Below are 10,093 nucleotides of genomic sequence, written 5' to 3'. Positions count from 1 at the left end.
CTAAAAATCAAGCTCGAAACAAAAAAACAAAATTAGAATGTACAAAAGTATTACTAGAATGGCACTGTATACCATCCTAGGTACTTACAACGATATCAGGGTTTCCAAAATCATGAGCTTGTTGACGTATCCTGGACCTACCAGCCATATCATCAATTGCGTGTCTCAAACGAGATGAGTCAGCACGGAAAGTCCTTTTGGCCATCATAGCCAAACTGAGGAAAACAAATTAAATTTAAGAACTAAGCTTGAAACAAGTCACACAATGAGAATTTACAAAACAATTACTAGAATGGCACTGCCGGCCATCTAGGTACTTACATCGTTATCAGGGTTTCCGAAACATGAGCTTGTTGACGTGTTCTAGCCCCACCAGCCACATCGATTGCCTGTCTCAAACGAGATGAGTCAGCACGGAAAGTCATTTGGCCATCATAGCCAAGCTGAAAAAGAAGACACTAACATTTAAAACCAAGCTTAAAACAACTGAAACAATTAGAAATGTACAAACCAATTAATGTCTCTAAAATGGCCCTATGGACCATCGACTTACAGAACTGTTGTATTGGTTTCCAAAACTATTTTGGGCAGGTTGGCGTAGGTAACCAGATGGCACACCTGAGCCTGCAGCCATGGCAGAGGTCTCACCATTTGAAGAAGGCAATCGAGCGGGGATTGGTTGGTGCTATGACAATTACAGACATTTTGCCAAAAATATTTTCCACGTGAAAATTCAAGAAAAGCGTCACAAAACAATTATATTGTTTGATTGAGAAGCGCTGTTGACTATTACATATATGGGTGGTCGATTTCTAAAATGTCCTGGCGTTAGAGACGGAGTTGGCCTGGTAAAATCCATTTGTTCGACAGGCACGATCCGGTTCACCTCAGAAGGTGGAATGTAGTCCTTGAAATAGCAAGCATGAATAGGGTTCACCTGTCCATTGTTTCTTGGCAAATAGTGGACACAATGATGGATTTAGTCTCGGGAGGCAGCCTGAGGCAGCTCGTCTTAGAGGTCCAGCCATTCATATCTCTCGACCTCTGAAGCAACTCGATCAATGAGGCCGCGACTCGCCTCACGAGGCTAAATCCTTTACAAGGCACACAGCGAGCCATTCACCAAACAGACACCAATGATGGAGTGACCGGATTGCTCATTAATATAAGGCATTTGAATGCGATAGACAAAGAGCGTGAAGTGGTCCACTGAGTAATTGATCAAATCAATGGCCACCACCACGGCGTGTGGCCACCATCCATGCAGTGCAAGCACAACTGCGGCCTAACGGCGCAGCAGCTACACTAACCCGAACAATTTCACTCCAAAACACTCGGGAGTTTTTATGTCCATGCAGCAAACTGATCACTTCTCAATTTGGAAGGAATACAAGACGTTTTTACCAATAAAGCACACGTTTTAGAGTAGCAGGCAAATTGCTGCAGCCGCATGATGAAAAAAAAGGAGATGCGGGATAAGCCTATTGCACTAGAACCTTCGAGTTTCGCACTTCACCGAATGAGAAAAGTAATGCCTCCTTTATCCATTATCATGTTTTAATGACTGGACACGTGCGCGCTACAGCCCGCGCCCGGCGTTGCAATAGAATTGTCTTTAGACCTTGGCTAACGCCAGTCGTTACAGCGTAAAGAAGCAACAAGCACACACGCTGAGATTGTTACTCATCGACATGGTGATAGGATTACGGTTGTTTGAATGGATGAAATATTACGGAACTAAATCAACGTTCCGTTCGCGGTTCGCTGTCAATAGATACAACATTTCATTTGGACTTTTTCCTGTTTGACTTGATGGAGTGTTGCGATGATGAAGCAGAAAGGAGTTTACTCTATCCTTAATTAGGAGATTCGAGTCACTACACATTTCAGGATGGTTTAACTTTAGGTCTTCTCACAATTTTGCAAGTGCTCTTTTCGCAATTCTCACTCCCCTCTCAGCATAAGAATTTGAGGCGGGGTGGTACACAGGAGAATTTTTAAGTACAATAGGTGGGCCAATTTTGGTAAGCAGAACTGGCGCTTTGGGATGAACGAAACGCCGAGTTAAAGCGCCTAAATCGACGCTCATTGGAAACCATGAAAGGCGTTGGTTGCTTAAGACAGCAGGACGGTGGCCATGGAAGTCGGAATCCGCTAAGGAGTGTGTAAAGGTGGCCCTCCAATGAAACTTGGAACCCATCACCCATCATTTCAGATTTTGCTGTTTTTGATGCTGCCTGAGTTTTCCTTAATGCAATTTGGAAGTTTAGTAATGCATTAAATGCATTTTCACAGATTATGAACATGTTTGAGTGACCATATACTGGTCTACTCATAAATGATAGGTACTGATGGTTTCCTCATAGAAGCACCCTAATACCCGCAAAATTTGTGAAAAGGTGTTTCTGGCATTACTTAACTTCCAATTGACATTTAGTAAACTTGATGGAGCTGCTGGCGTCACAGCCTAACCACACTCTGACTTGGCAGACGCTGTGGACACGGCTAGTCGCCGAAGGATGGCTGATGGAAGACGTCGTCAACACCTCCCTTCAACTTGAAGAAAAATTATTAGCAATTGAGGTGAATGTGTTTGATCCTCAGACCCAACTCTATGTAACGGGTATAAAGCTTACTTTTGACGGTCTAGCTCAACTTCTGTTTCTTAATGTTGACCAGAATGATTTGTAGTGTGCAATGTGTATTGATGTGTGACTATGCGTTTGTATATACTAGATTAAAGAGGCATGGTAAAAAATAAATTTAAAAAAAAAACGAAAAAAAAAGCGCTGAAAAAGAAACAGAAAGTACGAGGGTACAAAGGAGGCCACATACCATGCAACCGACCTAATGCTGGAGTGCTGAAAATGTTGTAATGTCGACAACAAATTTTGCTCACACACCTCAAGTCACGTGCCCATTTCACATCCCTCCCACCCAAAAAACCAACAACAAAACAACATAACATTTAAACCTGATAACCAAGCATAGTCCTGGTCGCCTTTCATGGTGACTGATGTGGTAGAAGGGTTTCGTGTGAACAGCCGTTGCACACGAGTCAGTCGATCCTAAGCCCTAGGAGAAATCCGAAGTCGATGCGCTAGTCTTGCTATGCTTTTTGCCCTGTGCGAAAAACAAACAGAGGTGCAGACTGCCGTCGGGCGAAAGGGAATCCGGTTCCTATTCCGGAACCCAGCATCGGAACCGTTCCAATCGGGCTCTTAAAGCTCGTCAGGGTAACCTAACATGCCCCGGAGACGCCGCCGGGAGCTGCCGGGAGAGTTATCTTTTCTGTATAAGTGCGCACACCCCCTGGAAGCCTCTAGCAGGGAGATAGGGGGCAGCGCGCCAAGAGCATCGCACTTGCGGCGATGTCGGCAGCGTCCTCTCGGACCTTGAAAATCCGGGTGAGGGCCACGTGGACATCCGATCTGGTTCGTACCCATATCCGCAGCAGGTCTCCAAGGTGAATAGCCTCTAGTCGATAGAATAATGTAGGTAAGGGAAGTCGGCAAATTGGATCTGTAACTTCGTGATAAGGATTGGCTCTGAGGTTCTAGGTGAGTCGGGCTTGTCAGAGAAGCGGTCTGTTCTTGTGTCGGATGCCGGGCCTGGGTGAGGTCGAGCCGCAAGGCGAGATCAACCCCGGTCCCAGCGCTTCGGCCTATTCCGTGGACCTTTCAAGCTTCAGGGGGCCGTTGATCACGGCGGCTGGGCAACTGGCCGTCCCGCGCGTCTCCTACGGCCACCATCTTAAGAACAACTTAGAACTGGCACTGACCAGTAGAGGGTAGCGTAAAAAAAGGATTTGAGATATTGAAATGGCGAGTATGCGGAAAAGTTGTCTTTTTAGATGTAGAATCCAGTGCAATTTTTTATTTTGAGATCGGACAATATTTTCCGATCGCGCAACGAGCTCTAAGTTATGCATTAGCTCTTATGGGGAAAATCGTCAAAAACCATGAAAAAATGAAAATCAAAAATTTAGGCTTTGTTCATGATGTTTTTAGAAAATCTGTTTTCAGAAATGCAATCTACGCCAAAAAGGACATCCGGTGATGTATCACACTTGATTATTGCAACCCATGGTTTAGGCGGTGTAGGCTGCATAATTTGATGACTTTTGTGCAATTTGATGCAATTTGGGCTTAAATTGATACCTGGTCGGCACTGAACCGCTCACTATAATATCATGTGTGACACATCAGTGGATGCCTTTTATGACGTAGATTGCATTTCTGAAAACAGATTTTCAAAAAACATCACATACAAAGCCCAAATTTTCGATTTTCATTTTTTCATGGTTTTGGGCGATTTTTCCCACAAGAGCTAATGCATAACTTTGAACTCGTTGCGCGATCGGAAAATATTGTCCGATCTCAAAATAAAAAATTGCACTGGATTCTACATCTAAAAAGACAACTTTTCCGCATACCCGCCATTTCAGTATCTCAAATCCTTTTTTTACGCTACCCTCTACTGACCAGGGGAATCCGACTGTCTAACTAAAACAATGCAATGCGATGGACCTAGCGGTTGTTGACGCAATGTGATTTCTGCCCAGTGCTCTGAATGTCAACGTGAAGAAATTCAAGCAAGCGCGGGTAAACGGCGGGAGTAACTATGACTCTCTTGGGCAGCGCCTGAGAGACTCCACAAGTGCTCCGCTAGAGTATAAGGAGATGCCTAACTTGACTTGAAAGAGTCCGCTGTGCATCCTCCCCATCTCTAGACCATAAGGGTTTGGTGTGAGGGGTAGTAGTGCCGTGTGTCACCCTGCGAGGCAGCTACTCTAATCCCATTCCCAAGTGCCTACTGCTACCTCCTGGCTAAAGGCAACCCTCGGTGGCGCCGAATAAGGGACCAAATGACCGAACCTCTGTCGCGAAGCCTGGTCCCCGAACCAACAGCAGAGGTTATGCACCCGCTGGCAGCCCCAGCAAATGGCCTCGAGCCATTAGTTTTCATGTCCCCGCAAGTCATGAAAACTATACAAGCACCTTGCGGCTAATAATAAAGAAACTGAGCCTCGGATCGCTGTGGACCCAGACAGTGGCACAGCAACCACCTCTGGAGTGAACCAACCTCCGGAAAATGAAATAACAATCAGCCGAAAATGGCATCTTGACATTTCTGCACGAAAGGATGAGCAGAGGAAGCAACATATACGACGCTGTAATGCTATTCCCCCTGCAGAAAATGGGTACCCTTCCCCACTCTGCCAAAAAGCATGACCCTCATATCCATCCATGCTTCAACACTACAAGAGGGCCCACCCACTGGAATATAACCAGGATGATATTGATCTTATGCGTGCCAGAGCAGTGACCAAGAGAGGGCCGTATACTAAAGAGGAACTTACCAGCATAGCCCGTCATGAGCTATCCCTCCCAGAAGCCACCAAAGCCTCTGTCACGGCAACATGCATAGCTCTCTCTACCCTCACGAGCCGCTCAGCCGATGGCCTCAAAAAGGCTCGACAAAAAGATGAATACAAGAGTATCATCGCCTTATTGGCAACCCAACAACCTGAGCCGGCGCGCCAAGAACCTGAACTGAGTCATGACCACACAGATGAAATAGCGAAGGAAGATGAACAACCAGTCTCTGAAGTGTGCCAGCACCCGCTATTCCTAAGACTCGTAAGAGTTGATGCACCCTCCGGCCTGGTGCAAAACAATAACATAGCAATGTTTCTTAAGCAGATCCAAGATGAAACTTCCGATGACGTTGCTGGTATTATTGATACTGCACTGAATAGCCTAGAACCTGATGAGTTTCTGTTGAAAATGGACGCGAAAATCTTGTCCATTCATACCCATGAGAGCAAGCCTAAACCAAGAGCCAAGAGGCAGAAAAAGGCAACCAAACGAAAGGGAAACAGAAGCAAGAGACGCGCGGCAGAATACGCCAAAATGCAAAATCTCTCCCAAAAGAACCCTAGACAAGTCGCTGCATCTCTCCTAAAGGGGCAAGAGGTAGAGGTCGACGAACACCCCACTGCAGAAGCCATTGAGGAGTTCTTCACAAAAACGTATAGCAAAGTCACCCCAGAATGGCAGCCCCAAGAGCCACTGCCCCAACCACTGGTTGATGTCAGTTCACCAGTCACAAAGGAAGAGCTAATATCTGGACTTAAGAAACTAAAACAGACAGCAGCTGGCCCAGATAGGATTAAGAGACAAGTCCTTAGACAGATGAACCATACGGATCTGTTAGCCATCTTAAATCTTATATGGGGCACGTGCTTGCTGCCACCTATATTGCGGGCTAATAGGACCTGCCTCCTCCCAAAGGGGCGGCGATCGCAAAGATCCAAAGAACTAGATGCCGATCACCATTGCTAGTCGGCTCCTGAGACTACTACAGCAGATCGACGCGTCCTACGAACAAAGTTCGATCTCCTGGCGCGCCGTTTAACGCTGTCCGATCTCCTTTTCGGGGTTTGCAGCGAGGTGGAAGTTTAAACGCCTCGTACGTCTGTTCGTCAAGATCGTAGCATTTTATTTTTGGTCCATTGTGTAGCGTAATCTTTTAGTATCACATAGAATTTATTAGTTTCCTTTTAAGTGAACTCTCAACGAAGATATCACGGCTTGAAGCCTACGGTGCAAATAAAAGCTTAAAAGGAGATCGGACAGCGTTGAACGGCGCGCCAGGAGATCGAACTTCGTTGAACGGCGCGCCCGGAGATCGGACAGTGTTGAACGGCGCGCCGGGAGATCGAACTTTGTTTGTAGAACGCGTCGAGATCATATTCAAAAGGCTTAAAAATAACCTGCCCCTGAACTTCTCGCAAAGGGGGTTTACAAGCCAGGACGGCGTAATGATCAACAATACTGTGATCCAGGCAGTCATCAAAATTCACCGCAGAGATGGACGCCCCCTGATTGTTCTAAGCCTGGACGTAGCCAAAGCATTAGACATAGTGACGATTCAGTCAATCACAAACGCCCTCCGAAAGAAAGGAGTCGACGAGCATACAATCAAGTACATATTGGCCAACTACAATGGAATCTCGACGATGCTCGAATGCAATGGAATTAGAACAAAAATAAGCCCCCTCCTAAGAGGCACGAAACAAGGGGACCCAATGTCTGGGTTCCTCTTTAACCTCATAATTGATGAACTACTTGAACTCTTACAAAGAACACCCAGGAGTCAAGATCGGCGAAGGAACCGTAAAAGGATTGGCATTCACCGATGATATCGTGATGCTATCAGACGATATAAATTCCATGGAGGCAATGATACAAACGGCTCAGCGATTTTTCACCCACCACCACCTTGATGTCAATGTTGAAAAGTGCGCTGCACTCCAGCTACTCCGAGTACCAGTCACAAAAAGAGTTTGTGTCGAAACGAAGACAGCACTCAAATTTGATGGTAAGAACATCCCAACTCAAAATGGAGGAACAGTTTAAATACCTCGGGCACCAATACTCACACCTGGGAGTAAGGTGCCCTTCCCTATCAAAACTTGATGGGATGCTGTTGAGAATACAAAAGGCGTGCCTAAAACCCTGGCAAAAATTGATGATAATACAAAGATATCTTGTGCCTACCATCTACCATGGACTACAATATATAGGAATTACCAGTGGACACCTCAAGACTTATGACCTGAAACTGAAGGCTGCCGTAAAAGCGATCCTGAAGCTGCCGAAGACCTGCCCCGATATATAAATGTATCCACGCTCCACTCAAACTCGGAGGTCTAGCTATCCCCTGCATAAGAATTCAGGTAGCAGCAACCTACAGAAGAAGGCTCCAGAATGCCCAAATGAGCCGTGCCCCTGACATTATTGCCGCATTCCAAACTGAGGTAGTACAAACAACTATCAACCGCCTTGATGCTATTATCAAGCCATTGAACGGCAACCAGCCTGCTAATGTCAAGAGTTACTACAGGGAACAAGTAGCTAACTGTGCCCTCATGAAAGGGTTTCTGCAAGTTCAAGTTCCCAGCCAGTATGTGTACAATCCACCAAACTTCTGGAAATATGGCGAGTATGTAAAAGCCATCCACCTTAGATTTGGCCTCCTGCAAACGCAGTCAAGGCCGTGGGACCAGAGGGAATGTCGGAATCAATCCTGCGCTGATTCAGAAACTCTCTACCATATTCTCCAAAGATGTCCGGTTACACACTATGCTCGTATCAACCGGCACGACAATATCCAAAAGTCGTTGCAAGGAGCAATCCAAAATCACGGCGGCATCTTTGAAGAAGCACCCACAGTTCACAGAGTCGAAGTACCTGCAAATGGTGGCCTCCTCCCTGGGTGTCTCCATCAGACAAACAAAACATACATCCCAGATTTAATAATCAGAAGACAAGATGACACAGTAATAGTTGCTGACACCACGATTGCGTATGAGTCCTATACTAACTCGATGATGAGTGCTTATGCTCATAAGGAAAATAAATACAGCCAGCCCGATTTTATAAATGGCGTGAAGAGAAAGTATCGTGTCTCTAACGTTATAGTACAACCCTTTGTTGTAGGTGCCCGAGGTTCGTGGCACCCACAGAATGACAGACTTCTCCAGCTGCTAGGACTTCACTCTGGCATCAAAAATGTTGTAACCAAGGCTTCTTTACAGTTAGTGCGTGGTCTACATCTACATCTCTGAAGCCGGGGAGTCGTCTTGCGCGCTGGACGGACCGAGGTGAGATCCGCGTCACTTGAACATGACACATGGTTCGAGGCTCTGGGCGAGGTGGGAAGCTCATCAATTTGAATTCAAAACTTTCGCCACGCTCGAGAGGCCTTAAACGAGGTGGGCCCTGCCCTCGCTGGTCGCAGAGAGGTGGGCGCTGGCTCAGTCGGTCAGCAGACTCCGAACAGAGTGGTCGTCTTGTGCGCTGGACGGACCGAGGTGAGAACCGCAAAACTGAAACGCGACACATGGTTATAGGCTTTGGGCGAGGTGAAAATAACATCAATTATAATACAAACCTTTCGCCCCACTCGGGCGGCCTAAAATGAGGTGGGCCCTGGCCTCCCTGGTCGCAGAGAGGCGGGCTCTCGCTCAGTCGGTCACTGGACTCCAAGCAGAGCGGTCGTCTTGCGCGCTGGACGGACTGAGGTGAGATCCGCATCACTTGAACATGACACATGGTAAGAGGCTCTGGGCGAGGTGGGAAGCTCATCAATTTGAATTCAAAACTTCTCCATCAGTGGGAACAAGGGCTGAAATGACGGCGCAAAGGGACTTTACATGCTGCTTGTGCACGACAACCTTGACGGCAGTGTCATTTGCCTGCGTCTAGGATGCGCTAGGCAAGACATAGTTGTTGTTGGCAGTAGTGTGCGTGTGGTTTAGTTGCCTGTCCATCAGCGACTGATTCTTCTCCCCCGTGGTCAGAGAGTGCGTGTTGAGGGTGGTCCGCACACGCGAACCTGACTCTCTGCTTCCCACGGTAGCCCAGCTTTTTGTTGAAGTTGTCGTCGAAATTTTTATAAATTGTTCCAGTAATACGTATGAAGAACCTTGATTCATTCCAATGTCCTGGCTTATAACATTTCTTGCGTAGAGTGGCGTATCTGTTCCACAGATCAAAGGAACGGAGTGGGATCAAGAAAGTTTCTGCGTTGAGCAGATGGTTCTTGTGGTCCTTAACCTTGATGGCCACTTCATCGTCGACTATCTCCTTCTCCTCCCACTCAGACATTGTCATGTTTTGGAGAACCCCCTTCCTTTTCCCCTTCATGCCAATTATTTCCCAGCCTAAGTAACGTACCACGTTATCCCAATGTCTGCCCATTTCTGTCATACTTGTGTCCATCGCCTAATTTTATTCTTTTACTCTGTTCCAGGTAGTCCATTACCATTTGATTCGTACGGAAGTCGGTTCAAAATATAAGGGGTGGCCAGTTGAAATTTTTGTCACTCACCTTTTCTGGGACACCCTACCGTCCAAGGAGGACAATGATAGCTTTGATGACGGCGAAGAAAATGCTTTTGGCGACGATGGCCGGGATAACGATAATGATGTTGAACAGGATACAATTTCGGACAAGGTGACAAATTTGAAACGGCTCAACGACCAATTTTCTTCTCCTAAAAGTTGACTTTATTCTATTTTTT

At 46.5% G+C, this 10,093-nt stretch overlaps 1 long non-coding RNA gene across 1 annotated transcript; it reads right to left on the bottom strand.

The window, feature by feature from the left end:
• Positions 1-3,279: 3,279 nt before the first annotated feature.
• LOC127751271 (uncharacterized) lies at positions 3,280-4,635 on the bottom strand. Its single transcript, XR_008012053.1, has 2 exons — positions 4,474-4,635; positions 3,280-3,770 (listed from the first exon to the last, which is right to left on the bottom strand). It is a non-coding gene; the product is annotated as an uncharacterized LOC127751271 (long non-coding RNA).
• Between the last annotated feature and the right edge of the window lie 5,458 nt (positions 4,636-10,093).

Source organism: Frankliniella occidentalis, unplaced genomic scaffold (genome assembly GCF_000697945.3).
Source record: "Frankliniella occidentalis isolate FOCC.00 unplaced genomic scaffold, Focc_3.1 Scaffold405, whole genome shotgun sequence".
NCBI lineage: Eukaryota > Metazoa > Arthropoda > Insecta > Thysanoptera > Thripidae > Frankliniella > Frankliniella occidentalis.
Note: the sequence above shows the minus strand (reverse complement) of the source record. Positions and strands in the feature narration are given on the sequence as shown.